This window comes from Rhinoderma darwinii, chromosome 4, assembly GCF_050947455.1.
Source record: "Rhinoderma darwinii isolate aRhiDar2 chromosome 4, aRhiDar2.hap1, whole genome shotgun sequence".
Classification (NCBI taxonomy): domain Eukaryota; kingdom Metazoa; phylum Chordata; class Amphibia; order Anura; family Rhinodermatidae; genus Rhinoderma; species Rhinoderma darwinii.
This window is the reverse complement of record NC_134690.1, coordinates 359,022,242-359,034,932: the sequence shown is the minus strand read 5'-3', so window position 1 is coordinate 359,034,932 and position 12,691 is coordinate 359,022,242. Positions and strand designations below refer to the sequence as shown.

Here is a 12,691-nt window from a genome sequence, read left to right as displayed (position 1 = left end):
GTACGACTAAGGGACCATTTTCAAGACTAACATAGGAATACAAACAACACAAAGGCAAGGAGTGAAAGTGCAGAGCCCTTTTTATAGTCTAGTGTTTATGGCTAATTAACAATATTTTACATGTGCGCACACATGCACCCTACGGGACACTCCAGAGTGGAGCGAAGCGAGAGCTGGCGTCTCCAAGGAAGGAGATGCCGACCAGCACTCACAAGTCCTTGGCTGCGGCCGTCGGGGGGTGAGTAGGAACGATGGTCTGCTGCCATGGACGTTACAACCTGCACATGTATTGTACTTCTCTCTTACTGTACTATATTTACTGTACTGCACTCTAACTATACCACAGTACATGAACTGAACTGGTCTTGACCAAGTTTCTCCTTTGGATTTCAGGTGTAGGTGGCTCTGTTCAATTATTACTGTACACAGTATGTGATGTAAACGACCCTAAAAAAAAGTTTCTGTCTTCTACATAGAAAGTGATTCACCAGCTTCTAGCAGCTCTTTGTATACATTTTATATCTAAGAGGTTTCCAGATTTTCATTAAAAAAACTGAAAAACTAAATATTGCGATTAAAAAACAAAACAAAAACTACTCACCTTCTAAAAACCCTTCTCCATTCTTACACGTGTGGTCCAGTGATCCCCTGCTGGTCTCCGTTTACCTTGCTGAAACGATGATAATCACCATCCACAGTGGTCACATACCGTACATACTGGCATGAACACTACAGTCAATCTAACTGACTTTGTAACAAAGCTGCTTGGGGGCACATTCTGAACACCCTACCTTGGGCACCAAGAGAGCTTGTTCCACCCCTGCGCATAGCTATACCGAAGGTGAACACATACAGTACTATAAAGCACCACTGTGATAAGACATTGCCCATAAAATAGTTGCAGCAACACTGAGTGTAGTAGAGACGCAGATTGACATTGATCTCCCCCTGTGACTGCTGCACAACCTTTTCGAACCTCATTATGTTTTTTCCAGCGTTTTCTGTAAGCAAAAAAGCAGCAGCTAGATGTTTGCTGTTAGCCGGAAAATATGAAGTTCACCATCTACAACGTGTTTTTACTTGTGGGGGGTGGAGGGGTTTGGTGTTCCAAAAAGCAGCATTCTCTAGTATTGGTGCTTTTTAGGCAGTTTGCCATGTATAGAGCTGATGGCTTGGCTCAAAGCTGGTACTGCGTGTCAGCTCAGCTGAATTAATGTCCATGGCTTTGATAGAATGATACAGCTTCTATGTTATATAGAATACATATAGGCTATATCTTAAAGAGTAAAACATTTTTTAGAAAATTCAACTTAAAAGTTGTTACAAATCATGTAAAACATTGATTTATTAAAAAAGTATCTTCAAAGGTGTTCATAGCCTTTAATCTGCGTTGAATAAAGTTGCAGGCAATTTAGATCGTTTTTGTTACAAAAGTGTCTTCGGCAAATAATGTTGACGTAGCTCAGTTCAGTTCCCTATTCCTGATAATACACAGCAATATATGATTGCATAAATCCAATTTTTTTCTTCTTTTCTTCGGGCTGAGGGTAAGGGCAATTGTGCAGGGTCCCAAGTGCCTAAATCGTCATTAGCAAGCAGAAGCCGATTCACCAAGAACACATATATCAGTATAAACATTTGGGTAAGAAGTGTATATGAATGTGTGTGTACGGTGTACATGTAGCAAATGACTGATTTATAATTTATTTTTCACATATTAGTGCAAAGTCACATTTTCAACATCAGCCGTTATCGCCAGAATCCTGTCAAAATCAGAAATTGAAAGAATCAATTTCAGACAAAGATTATTACTACTGTCTTGAGAAAATATTGCTAACTTGCATCTAACCATTATAGAAAAAGCAGAAGGCTGAACAACTACAAACAACTACAAAGAAAAATGGCAATAGGACACCACACTGGTGGTATTATTTAGGCACTGAATGTTTGTATGTATATATGTATGTATGTATGTATGTTATTCTACCTCGCAAAAGAAACAAAAAACAAATAAAACTAGAACCTGGCAGATCCCGTTTAAGTTTAATAGGATCCATTATGATCAATTATGCTTCCATTTTAATCTATTCAAAATGGGTTTGTCTCTGGACTGATCAAAACAGAAGCTTTGACGCCAGCGTGAAGAGAGCCCTTACTGATTCATTCCCTAAGGACGCGGCCTATTTTGGACCAAAGGACGCAGCAATTTTTTTCTTTTTTCATATCCACGTTCCAAAAGCCATAACTTTTTTTTTTTCAGTGGTTATTTAAGGGCTTATTTTTGCAGGACAACATTTATTTTTTAATGGCACAATTTTATGGTACATATAACGTATTGTATAACTTTTATTGCCTCTTTTTTAGGGGGAGGTATGTAAAAAAAACAGGAATTCCGCTATTGTTTTTGTGTTGTTTTTACGGAGTTCAGTGCAGTGTAAATGACATATAAATGACATGATAACTTTATTCTGTTAGTCGCTACGTTTATGACGATTCCAAATGTTCACAGGTTTTTTAGGCTTTTCTACTTTTGTCCAATAAAAACCCTTTTTTTTTTTGCAGGACGAATTGTAGTTTTCTCTGGTACCATTTTGGCGAACATCTGCTTTTTGGGAGGCGGGATGTTCAAAGAGCAGCAACTGTGGCATTGTTTTTTAGACTTTTTTCCAAGCCTTCTCAGTGTGGAAAAAACATTGTGTTCAATTTATCATTCGGTCTCTTACGAATTTGGCAATAGCAAATATTTATATATTTTTTTATTTTTACACTTTTTTTTTCTAAAATAAATTGCTGTGTACAGGAAAAAAGGTGACTTTTGTATATTTTTTTATATATTTTCCTAAAACTTTTTTTTTACACCTTTTATTACTTAGGACATGAACACCTAATCTTCTGATCTCTCATATAATACATTGCAAAACTTCTGTGATGCAATGTATAATATCTGTCAGTGGAAAACTGACAGGCAGCCTATTAGGCACTGCCTCTGTGTTTTGCTGACCTGGGGGCCATTGTTAGGCCCTCGGCTGCGTTTGTGGTGCGCTGATGGGGTGACAGAGTGAGCCTCATTCCTCGTTCTAACCACTTCAATGTCGTGGTCAGCACTGCTTGAGAAAGGGGGCAGACCCCAAAACATTGAAGCGGGGTAGCAGGACGCCAATCCTCCCTCCTTGTGGAGTCTCCGCACAGAAACCATAATCCACTGGAAAAAAAACCATTTGGATTTCTTATGGACTTTGGCACTATGGGTGATGTTAAAATGTAAATTTATTTGCATATAATTTATGTCAATCGAATCATTTATGTCAATCAAATACTTTTGATAAAGTAACAATGTTTTTTGCAAAAAAAATCTAAGTTGCAACGTGCTTTATTTCACTGTACTGCTGCCTTCTGAGAAATGGAAGCTTCTCATCTAGTACGTCTAAACCCAGATTGCCATTACTTACATCAGGTCAAATTATCTACCACTAGCACCTGGTAAATAAAACATTGACACTGCCTGACTTGTCCCCAGAATGAGGGTGAGGTCGTAGTGGAGGGCAATGACCTCAAAGTGGTGTCGCTCCTATTAAATGAACTCTAGTACCTGAAACTGTTAGACAGTCACAACAGATGCATCAGGAAGAAGAGGTGGCTGAAGCCAGAGGCATAAAGCTTCATCTTTAAGGCTCTTTAGCAGGTGATATGTTACAGGGGTCAATGTTACTGCTGATTATGTGGAGGGGGAGTCGTAAGTGACATGGGTTGGTGTGTCCCCTTCTAGGGCACTAGTGCATGCGATGACATAGTGTAAATTATGTCAAATTTAATAATGTCAGTGACAATGACGTATCCCCTTTATGGCCCCAGAACAGGTTATAATATCATAGGTGGGGGCGTAGTGGGTGGTGAGGTCATAAGGAGTGCTAGACCTATAGATTGAATGCCAGGACCTGCAGCTGCAAGAGAAGGTGACCTAAGCCAAAGACATGGTGTGTCTAATTTAATTCATCATGGAGCGGATGTCACTGCCTTGCATTGCTAATGCCATCATCATGTAAGTTGAAAGGGAGGAGTATCAGCTGGAGTCAGTTCTCATGGACTGGCGAAGTGTACTACCTATATTACAACACCTCACCGCTCTACGTTTGTCTCTATTCTTAGACTTTCAAATGATCCCACATGTGAAAACTTCCTCTCCTCCACCAGAAGAAAACCTCCTCTCTTCCGCCAAAACCCGGACCCCGCACCGATCAGCTGCTCCGGAGGCTTGCGGGCACCGGATGTTATAGCCCATTATGTGATGTACGGAGCCTGAAGCAGTTGGCTCCATACATAGTATAACGGTCGTTCTGCAGAACTGAATAGTAGAAAAGCTGCAGTACTGCAGCTCGGCCACTATTCCGTGGCTGGAGCCAACTGCTTCTGGCATGTACTCCGGTGCCTGGAGGCAGCCGGAGCGGCTGATCGGTGTGGGGTCCGGGTGTCGGACCCCCAGAGATCATGTACTGATGACCTATCTGGTGGATAGGTCATCCGTTGTCTGGTAGTGGACAACCCCTTTAATTAAATATTTGTCTTTCACAAAGGGACAAAATTATTACAACTGCCCATAACAAAAGCTGGACATAGGGTGATATCACAAAAACAACTCTTAATAAATGGAAGGTTATTACATCATAATCTTCATATAAAATAAGCAGTTTTAGGGGAAAAAAATGTGGCCCGCCATACACCTGCCCGACCCCGGGTTTGAACTGTCGGCTTCTTCTGGGACATGTAAGCATTACGGGAAGCCGATGGGTAACATGATCCCTACTATGACTCCGTGAATCCTACAGCATCTGCTGTAGGTACCGGAATTCAGTCCATCAAGGCAAGTCTATGAGAGCCTCGATAACAGTTAAATAAAGTGCCCGGTAAGCCTATACACCTCACTACCTTTCACTTAATCCCATTTTCAAACGAGGGGGGATTTCACCAGAATGCTTCTTCAATTCTAATTATATAAAACATGAACAAAAAAAATATATAAAAGTGGGTACATAAAAGTTAAAAGGGGTTGTCTATTAAATGTTATCCCTTAACCACAGGATAGGTGATAACATGCTGATCAGTTGGGGTCCGACTGTTGTGACCCCCACTGATCATAAGAACGGGTGTCCCGTTCCTCTGAACGAATGGAGTGGCAGGTCACGAATGTTCACTGCCGCTTCATTCACTGTCTATGGGGCTGCCGGACATCTCTGGCAGTGCCATAGAGAATGAAAAAAGCAGAAGGACGTATGCATGACCTGCCGATCCATCCATTCGGAAGAACGGGACCCCCAGCAGTCGGACCCCCACCAATCAGTATGTTACCACCTATCCTGTGGTTAGAGGATAACATTTAATCTTGAGACAATTCCTTTAATTCCAGAGTACCAATAGTATATCTAATGTATGTACATTGCATATCTCATATTTAATTTGAAAAAAATACAATACCATATACAATATTAAATTCATACAGCAGCAAACAAGCTACTCCACTATTATAAACCCTACTCTCATGTACATTTTTCCCAATTTCAAAGGATCACTAATATTACTTACTAGTTTTATCCAGATAGACGTCGCGTGATATGACCAACCAATCACAGACTATACCTTCATTCAACTCTTTTGGGGATCATGTTTAATCACAAAGTGTATTAGCTGGAGCAAAGTTCAGCAACAAGAGAAATGTCAGGGTCAATCCGAGTCAGTAATAGGAAATCCATCAAAAAATAAAATAAAAGAACACAACCCCATTGGGCTTGTAGAACTGGGCTAGGGAACAGGAAAGGCTTTGGTTTAAATTTGCTGCCTCTTCCAGGTTCCTGATGTCACATGTGACCTCTCGTGAGACTGTCTGCATCTGAGCTGCAGCATTGTCCTCATCATTCTGACAGTGCTGAATTGTAAAAAGGTGAGTATTGTGACACCACCGCATTTGTTATCTTCTACTGATCCTGATCCCTTTTTGGAAAATTCTGTGTAAAGGGCACTATGGAATGGGCTATCCGGTTTTTTTAACCCCTTCCTGCACTGTTCCTTATACATGCAGGTGCAAGGTCCTCAACGTGAGTGGCCTGTTCAGGTTGTCTCGCAAAAAAAGAATCCCTTATACAGCTCCATTAACGGAAAAATGAAAATGTTATAGGTCTTTAAATGCAATGACACAAAAACATAAGTTTATTTTTTTTTTAAAGTTAGAGGACTTATCACTAGGTCCTAAAATCTAATTTACGTATGTTACCTTAGCTCGCTCCCTCCCTGTTTCCATCGCCGTTTTTTATTTATCTCTGCTCCTCCCCGTTCCTGGATAATTTTCCCCCCGTTCTTTTGGTGCCCGATATGTAAATTTACTCGTTAGCCAAGGGAAAGTGTACTACAGTGAATCTCCCTGGGTGTAGCCATCTTCACAGCCTCTGTCCACACAGCACTAGGCATCTTATGAAAAGCCTTGCCCAGTGACTCCTCATCAACCACGTTTCCCAGAGCCCGCCGATGTCCTCTGCGGTGTCATAGAAAAATGTGGTTGTTGAGAAGTCTTTTCCCAGCTGGGCCTCAAAAGGGGTTGTCTCGTCAAAGACATTGGTGGCGTATCGCTAGGATTGGCCACCAATTTCCAATCCACAGGGGTCTAACCACTGTGACTCCTGCCGTAATGCAGTGCTACGTCCCTTTTTTCAGGATGACCACATGGACTACCCTTAACCATAATTGCCAAGCGGATCCAACAGGTGACGAGTGGCGCGGTGCATTCCAAGTGTTTCTGCCCCTTTGTTCTAGCTATAGTTGGGGATTACAGCAGTTGAACCCCTCTCGATCGGACATTAGTGGCATATCCTAGTCATATACCATCAGTGATGTCATTGAAGGATGGATTGGAAAACTGATACAAAACATCTGCCTAAATGAGTGCACTATGAAAACAACCTAAGGGGACTCATCGCTACAAACCATATAAACTATCTGTACTACTAAACTTACCAGTCCTAAAAGGAATAGGAAATATAATGTGAAGTAGACATTTATACTAGTGAGACTGGCGCCAAAGCTGCACATTAGCAACTGTATAGCGTATACAGCTGCAGAGGAAAGGTACCGTTTCCACGGCAACCAAACCTTGCCCGATGACGACCATGCGTTTTAGCCACTCAGTGCTAGTACAGACTAGGTAAGTGTTTCTGCTATAAGTAAAACACACTTGGATGTCACTGGGTACCAAACATGCGTACAGCACATACACTGGCGGGGAAAAGGTTCTGTTTCTACGGTAATCAAACCCTGCCCATGACTGGCATCTCAGGATAGCCAATGAGAGCCTCAAGCAGCCCATACGTCATTGCAACCTCTTCCATAGTCGCTTCGCGGCAATGAGCTAAAATGAAAAAAATAAAAAATAAAGAGGGCGTTAACAATGTGTAAGTTGATAGACTCGACTGTTAACCAATCAGCTAGCCTCTTATTAGGCTCCCAGCCAATGAGCGTGCGATTGAGGCGGAGTTACACAGGTTTCCAAACGCTCAGCGGCGCCATGGGCTTGAGAACTAAACGGAGATGGAATGTCCCAGTCTGAACCGGTTTCAGCCGGTTGCGAGTGTGTGGCACTAGAGCAGAAGAAGCGCCTCTTTCAGCTTGCCCGCCCGCTTGCTCCCACTGCGCGCCTCAGTTACGACGAGAAACTTGAAAAACACAGATCCCGCCTTGCAGTCAGCCGCCCGGGAAGGCTTTGGTACAATGTGTTAGTGCCCCCGGAGAGATTCTATTAGCCATTCATTACACCTCCCTGCTCTGAACTGACTGTGTGTGTAAGGCTTGAGGCCTAGAGACTCTCCCCCCTTCTTTTCCTCATTCATTGGAGCCCAAGGGCGGACAGCAGCCCGTTGCCCACCTATAACCCCGCCATACATTCTGTCGTTATACACCCTGGACCGAGGAGACTCCTTGCTAGTTCTATGTGCGCTGGTCAGGGGGTTATTCTGCTGGGTGTCGCTGGATTATTTCCCCTTATATTCCCCCCACGTCTGAAGAAGAGGCAGCTCCCGCTCTCGGTAAGTGGCTGTGGCCAGGGCCTGCTATTTCGTGTATTCTATGTTCCTACCTCGATACCCCATGTTGTGTGTACGTGACGGTGTGACTGAGGGGGGTGTGTACCACACACACACACACGCGAGTTGTGGTGTTTTGTGTCACCCACGTGTGTCATTCTCACAAGGTAAGTACTACTTGTAGCTTGCCATTAATTACTTAGTATGTTTGGGGGAGGGGGGTGATGTGGGAACCCTCGTGTATTTTCCTATGACGAAGAGCCGGCTGAATCGGGTGAGAGCTGAGAAAGAGCTGTCCTAGTGGGCCTCAGGCTTCTAGGGGACTTTCCTGAAGCTGTAGCCCCGGCTGGGTTGAGTTGGGGCAGAGCGGACTGGCTCATTTGTCCTCCCGGGCTTTGACGAGTTGCTGGCGGAGTGGAAATTTCCAGAAATGTTACACTGTGTGTGGAGAGCTCCGTGCGCATCACGTGCTATGGAGGAGGGAGGGGCAGGGAGAGGCCGCTCTGTGAGGGAGACGCACGGCCGCACTGCTCCAGAGCTGCCCGGCTACCTGTCACCCACAACGTGCTGCCCTCTGTCTCACCCACCTACTGGCATTCTTTATGCACGGATGTCTCGCGGCTTTCCATCATTTACGATCAGTCTTACGGGCTGTCGTCTTCTGTAGCGCCGCACGTTTTTATGCAAATATACATCTCCAGGGGATCACTGTAAATAAAGCCTATACGTTTTGAGTTATACAATTTTCTCATGTACTTTGATTCACTTAAAATACCTTTTTGTTGGCTTTCAGTGAATCAAAACATTCCAGAGACTGAATCCCCCCTGTAGGAGTTGTGCTATAGCTGAATTTGCTATAATTGTATCCAATCTTGTTAATCCTGGGCTGATAAATATTACCTTTTCATAGTGCAGCAGACTTTCCAGTCAGGAGATAGTTTTGGGGGATGACCTAGACTGGATACTTCAACAAGCTGTCGGATGTATTAGGTCTGGACAGGGTTTGAGCCTTTTGGATGGAAACAAATACTTTCTTTCTAGGTCTCAGGGGAGATGTTTAACACAGTTGAGAGTTGAAGTACAAAGTATATTAGAAAGTTGTTCTGGTACTCTGTACTTGACATGTCAGAAGTTTTGATTGGTGGTGATCGTTGCAGAGACCCCCCACTGACTGCTAAAATGAACAGGCAGAACTGATTACCCTAGCGCTCTGCCTCTTCGACTACGATCAGCAATCCTAGTATGCCTGAAAACGGGCTCATGTAGGACGTTTATGGGCACGTGTTACACCTGATCGCTTGGACTTTCTATGTGTGCCCCTCTTCAGGCATACTCTGCCTCTTCGGCTGTGATCGACAATCAAAGCGCTTGGGTGAGCTGCTCTGCCCATTTTGTTTTTGCAATCGGTGGAGGTCTCTGTACCGGGATCACCACCAATCAAAACTTCTGACATGTCACTATGGCGTGTCAAGTTTGCTGAAATGGCAGTTACTTTTTAAGTATTATCTGTCTACATCAGGTAAAATGAGTATAGTTCCGTGCACACATGGAAACCTAAAGTCAGTGTGCATTCACGTGATTTCTTTAATTACCATCATTGTAAGGCTGGGTTCACACCAGCATTCGCCATTCCGTTCTGGTCCGTCAGAGGAGCAGAACAATTGAAAAACCTGCAAGCGCCGATTCCGTTGCATGACGGGAACCAAATGAGGCAGATGGAACCCATTCACTTTAATGGCTTCCGTCAGTTGTCCGTCGGGGTGTCCGTGGTTTTACCGGATACAGTAGCACAGCATGCTGCGCAATTTCCGCTATTAGCTGCATACTAACTGAGTCTGCAACGCAGATGTGAACGAGGCCTAAACTGAAGTATTGGTGTAATGCCTTCCTGTCTTGTGAATGTGTATAAATAATCTTAAAATTTTCATTTGTAGAACATAAATTAAAATGGCACCAATACAGTACATGTTAGATCTAGAGAGAGCCCTGAACTAAGGAATTTAAGATTTATTCTTAAAGGGAGAGTTCAACTTCAGCAAACGGTTTTGTTTTTCTAAAATTGAGTTAGACAATTTTTCAATATGCTTTTGCATTAATTCCAGACAGTTTTCAAGATCTCTTGCTTGTTATTCAGAAGGAGCATTCCTTGTTTACTTCCAGTGTATACAATTCAGTCCATGGTCATGTGATGGACACACAGGTGCTGGGATCGTTACATGGTCATGTGATGGACACACAGGTGCTGGGATCGTTACATGGTCATGTGATGGACACACAGGTGCTGGGATTGTTAGAAGACCTGTCTGATACACATACTGTAACGAGCTGGGCACCTGTGTCCATCACATGACCATGGACAGTTTTATACACTGCAAGTAAACAACGAATGTTCCTACTGAATAACAACAAGCAAAGATCTTAACCCCTTAATGACCAGCCTATTTTAAACCTTAAAGGAACAGTGTCATCACCCCAAAATTTTTTCATATGTTCAAGATGTTAGTGCTTTATTAAAAACGTTTATATTTATTTGTGTGTTTGTGTTTTATTTTTTCTTATTTTTACACTTTTTTTCTTCCCTATGGGGGCTGCCATTTTTTGTTCCATTTCTGTGTGTGTCGATTAACGACACATACAGACATGGAATACGGCAGCCACAGTCCCATAGGGACTGCGAACGGCTCCCGTCCCATTGACTGCAGTGTACGGCGTCTGTGTGGGAACTGCGCATGCGCCGCTCCCACACAGTCCTATTCGAAATTGGCGCCGTCCGGCGCCATTTTCCTGTGGACCGGAAGTCGCGGCCGGACAGTAATATTACTACTTCCGGTCGCGGCTTCCGGATTTGTGCACTTGCACCAGCGGCAGCAAACGGAGCGGACGGGCCGGAGGGAGCCGCGGCGGCAGGAGCAGGTAAGAGATTTCAATGTATGTTCGTGTTTGTTTACTACTGTATGTAAACCTACTACACTGTGGCTTAGCTCAAAAAATGGCGACACACAGTGTAGGAGGTAACATCGTTCAAACCCCTCGTTTATCCCGGCACTAGCCAGGATAAAGGAGGGGGGAATGCTGAGAGCTCACTAGAGCGAGGGCTTTTAACCCAATGTTGCAATGCTGCAATTTTGGGAACAGCTCCATCTAGTGACCAAAAATGGGTAGTATTATAAATTAGAAATAATTTATAATATTTCCTGGACTCGTGCAAAAAAAAAAAAAAAAATTTGAACAATGTTTAATCACCCACACACTAAATGTTTAATTTTTTTAAAAAAAACATGTTTTTCTGGCAACACATTCCCTTTAATGACCAAGCCATTTTTTACTTTTTCCATCGTCACATTCCAAGAGCTATAACTTTTATTTTTGCGTCGACATAGCTGTATAAGGTCTTGTTTTTTGCGGGACAAGTTGTATTTTTTAATAGCACAATTTTGATTTACATATTATTTATTGATTAACTTTTATTAACTTTTTTTTTTTGGGGGGGAATAGAAAAAACCCTGAAATTTCACCACGCTTTTTCACGTCTTAAATCTACGCCGTTTACCGTGTGATATAAATAACACAATAACTTTATTCAGCGGGTTGTTACGATTGCAACGATACCAAATTTGTATAGTTTTTGTATGTTTTACTACTTTTACACAGTAAAAACGCTTTTTTTTTCAAAATTATTTGTTTTTGTGTCTCCATGTTTGAAGAGCCGTAACGTTTTTATTTCGCCCATGCGGTTGTATGAGGGCTTTTTTTTTGCGGGAAGACTTGTCGTTTTTATTGGTACCATTTTGGAGTAGATGCGACTTTTTGATCACTTTTTATAACTTTTTTTAAGTCAGGATTCACAGAAAACAGCAATTTTTCCATAGTTTTATTAATTTTTCACCGTGCGGGTTAAATAATGTAATAGATTTATAGTGGGGGTCGTTACGGACGCGGCGATACCAAATATGCGTAACTTTTTACATTTATTTAGTTTTTTTTAATATTAAAGCATTTTGTAAGAGGAAAAGCTGGGTTTTTCATTTTTTGTCACATTTTTTTTTTCAATTAACTTTATTAAACTTTTTTTTTTACTAGTCCCACTATGGGACTTCACTATGCGATTCTCCGATCGCTATTATAATACACTGCAATACTTCTGTACTGCAGTGTATTACTGCCTGTCCGTTTAAAACGGACAGGCATCTGCTAGGTCATGCCAGAGGCATGATCTAGCAGGCATTCACTCCAGGCAGACCTGGGGGCCTTTATTAGGCCCCCAGCTGCCATAGAAGACACTGACATTCGGCGATCGGGTGTCGGTGGGAGAGAGAGGGAGCTCCGTCCCGCTCTCCAAAACCACTCGGATGCGGTGCTCGCTATTGCGCATCGCATCTGAGGGGTTAAACATGTGAGATCGATACTAATATCGATCTCACACGGCAGAGCAGGGACGCTCCCAGCCCTCAGCTGCCTCTAGCAGCCGAGAGCAGGAGAGCAGGGAGATTTGACGGCTCCCTGCTGTGTTTACTCATCCTGATGCAGCGCCGTAAAAAGGCATATGCTTCAGAATAAAGCCCGTTAGTGGCCGCCGTTAAAAGGCGTATTGGCGGTCACTAACGGGTTAAGCTGTCAGGAATAATGCAGAA

General features: G+C 42.9%; 1 protein-coding gene across 1 annotated transcript in view; it reads left to right on the top strand.

Moving 5' to 3' along the window:
* Window positions 1-7,525: 7,525 nt before the first annotated feature.
* Window positions 7,526-12,691, top strand: part of XPO1 (exportin 1) — an 85,704-nt gene continuing 80,538 nt past the window's right edge. The window contains exon 1 of the mRNA XM_075863009.1: window positions 7,526-8,063. The gene's annotated coding sequence lies outside the window, so the exon portion shown is untranslated. The remainder of the gene's footprint in view (window positions 8,064-12,691) is intronic.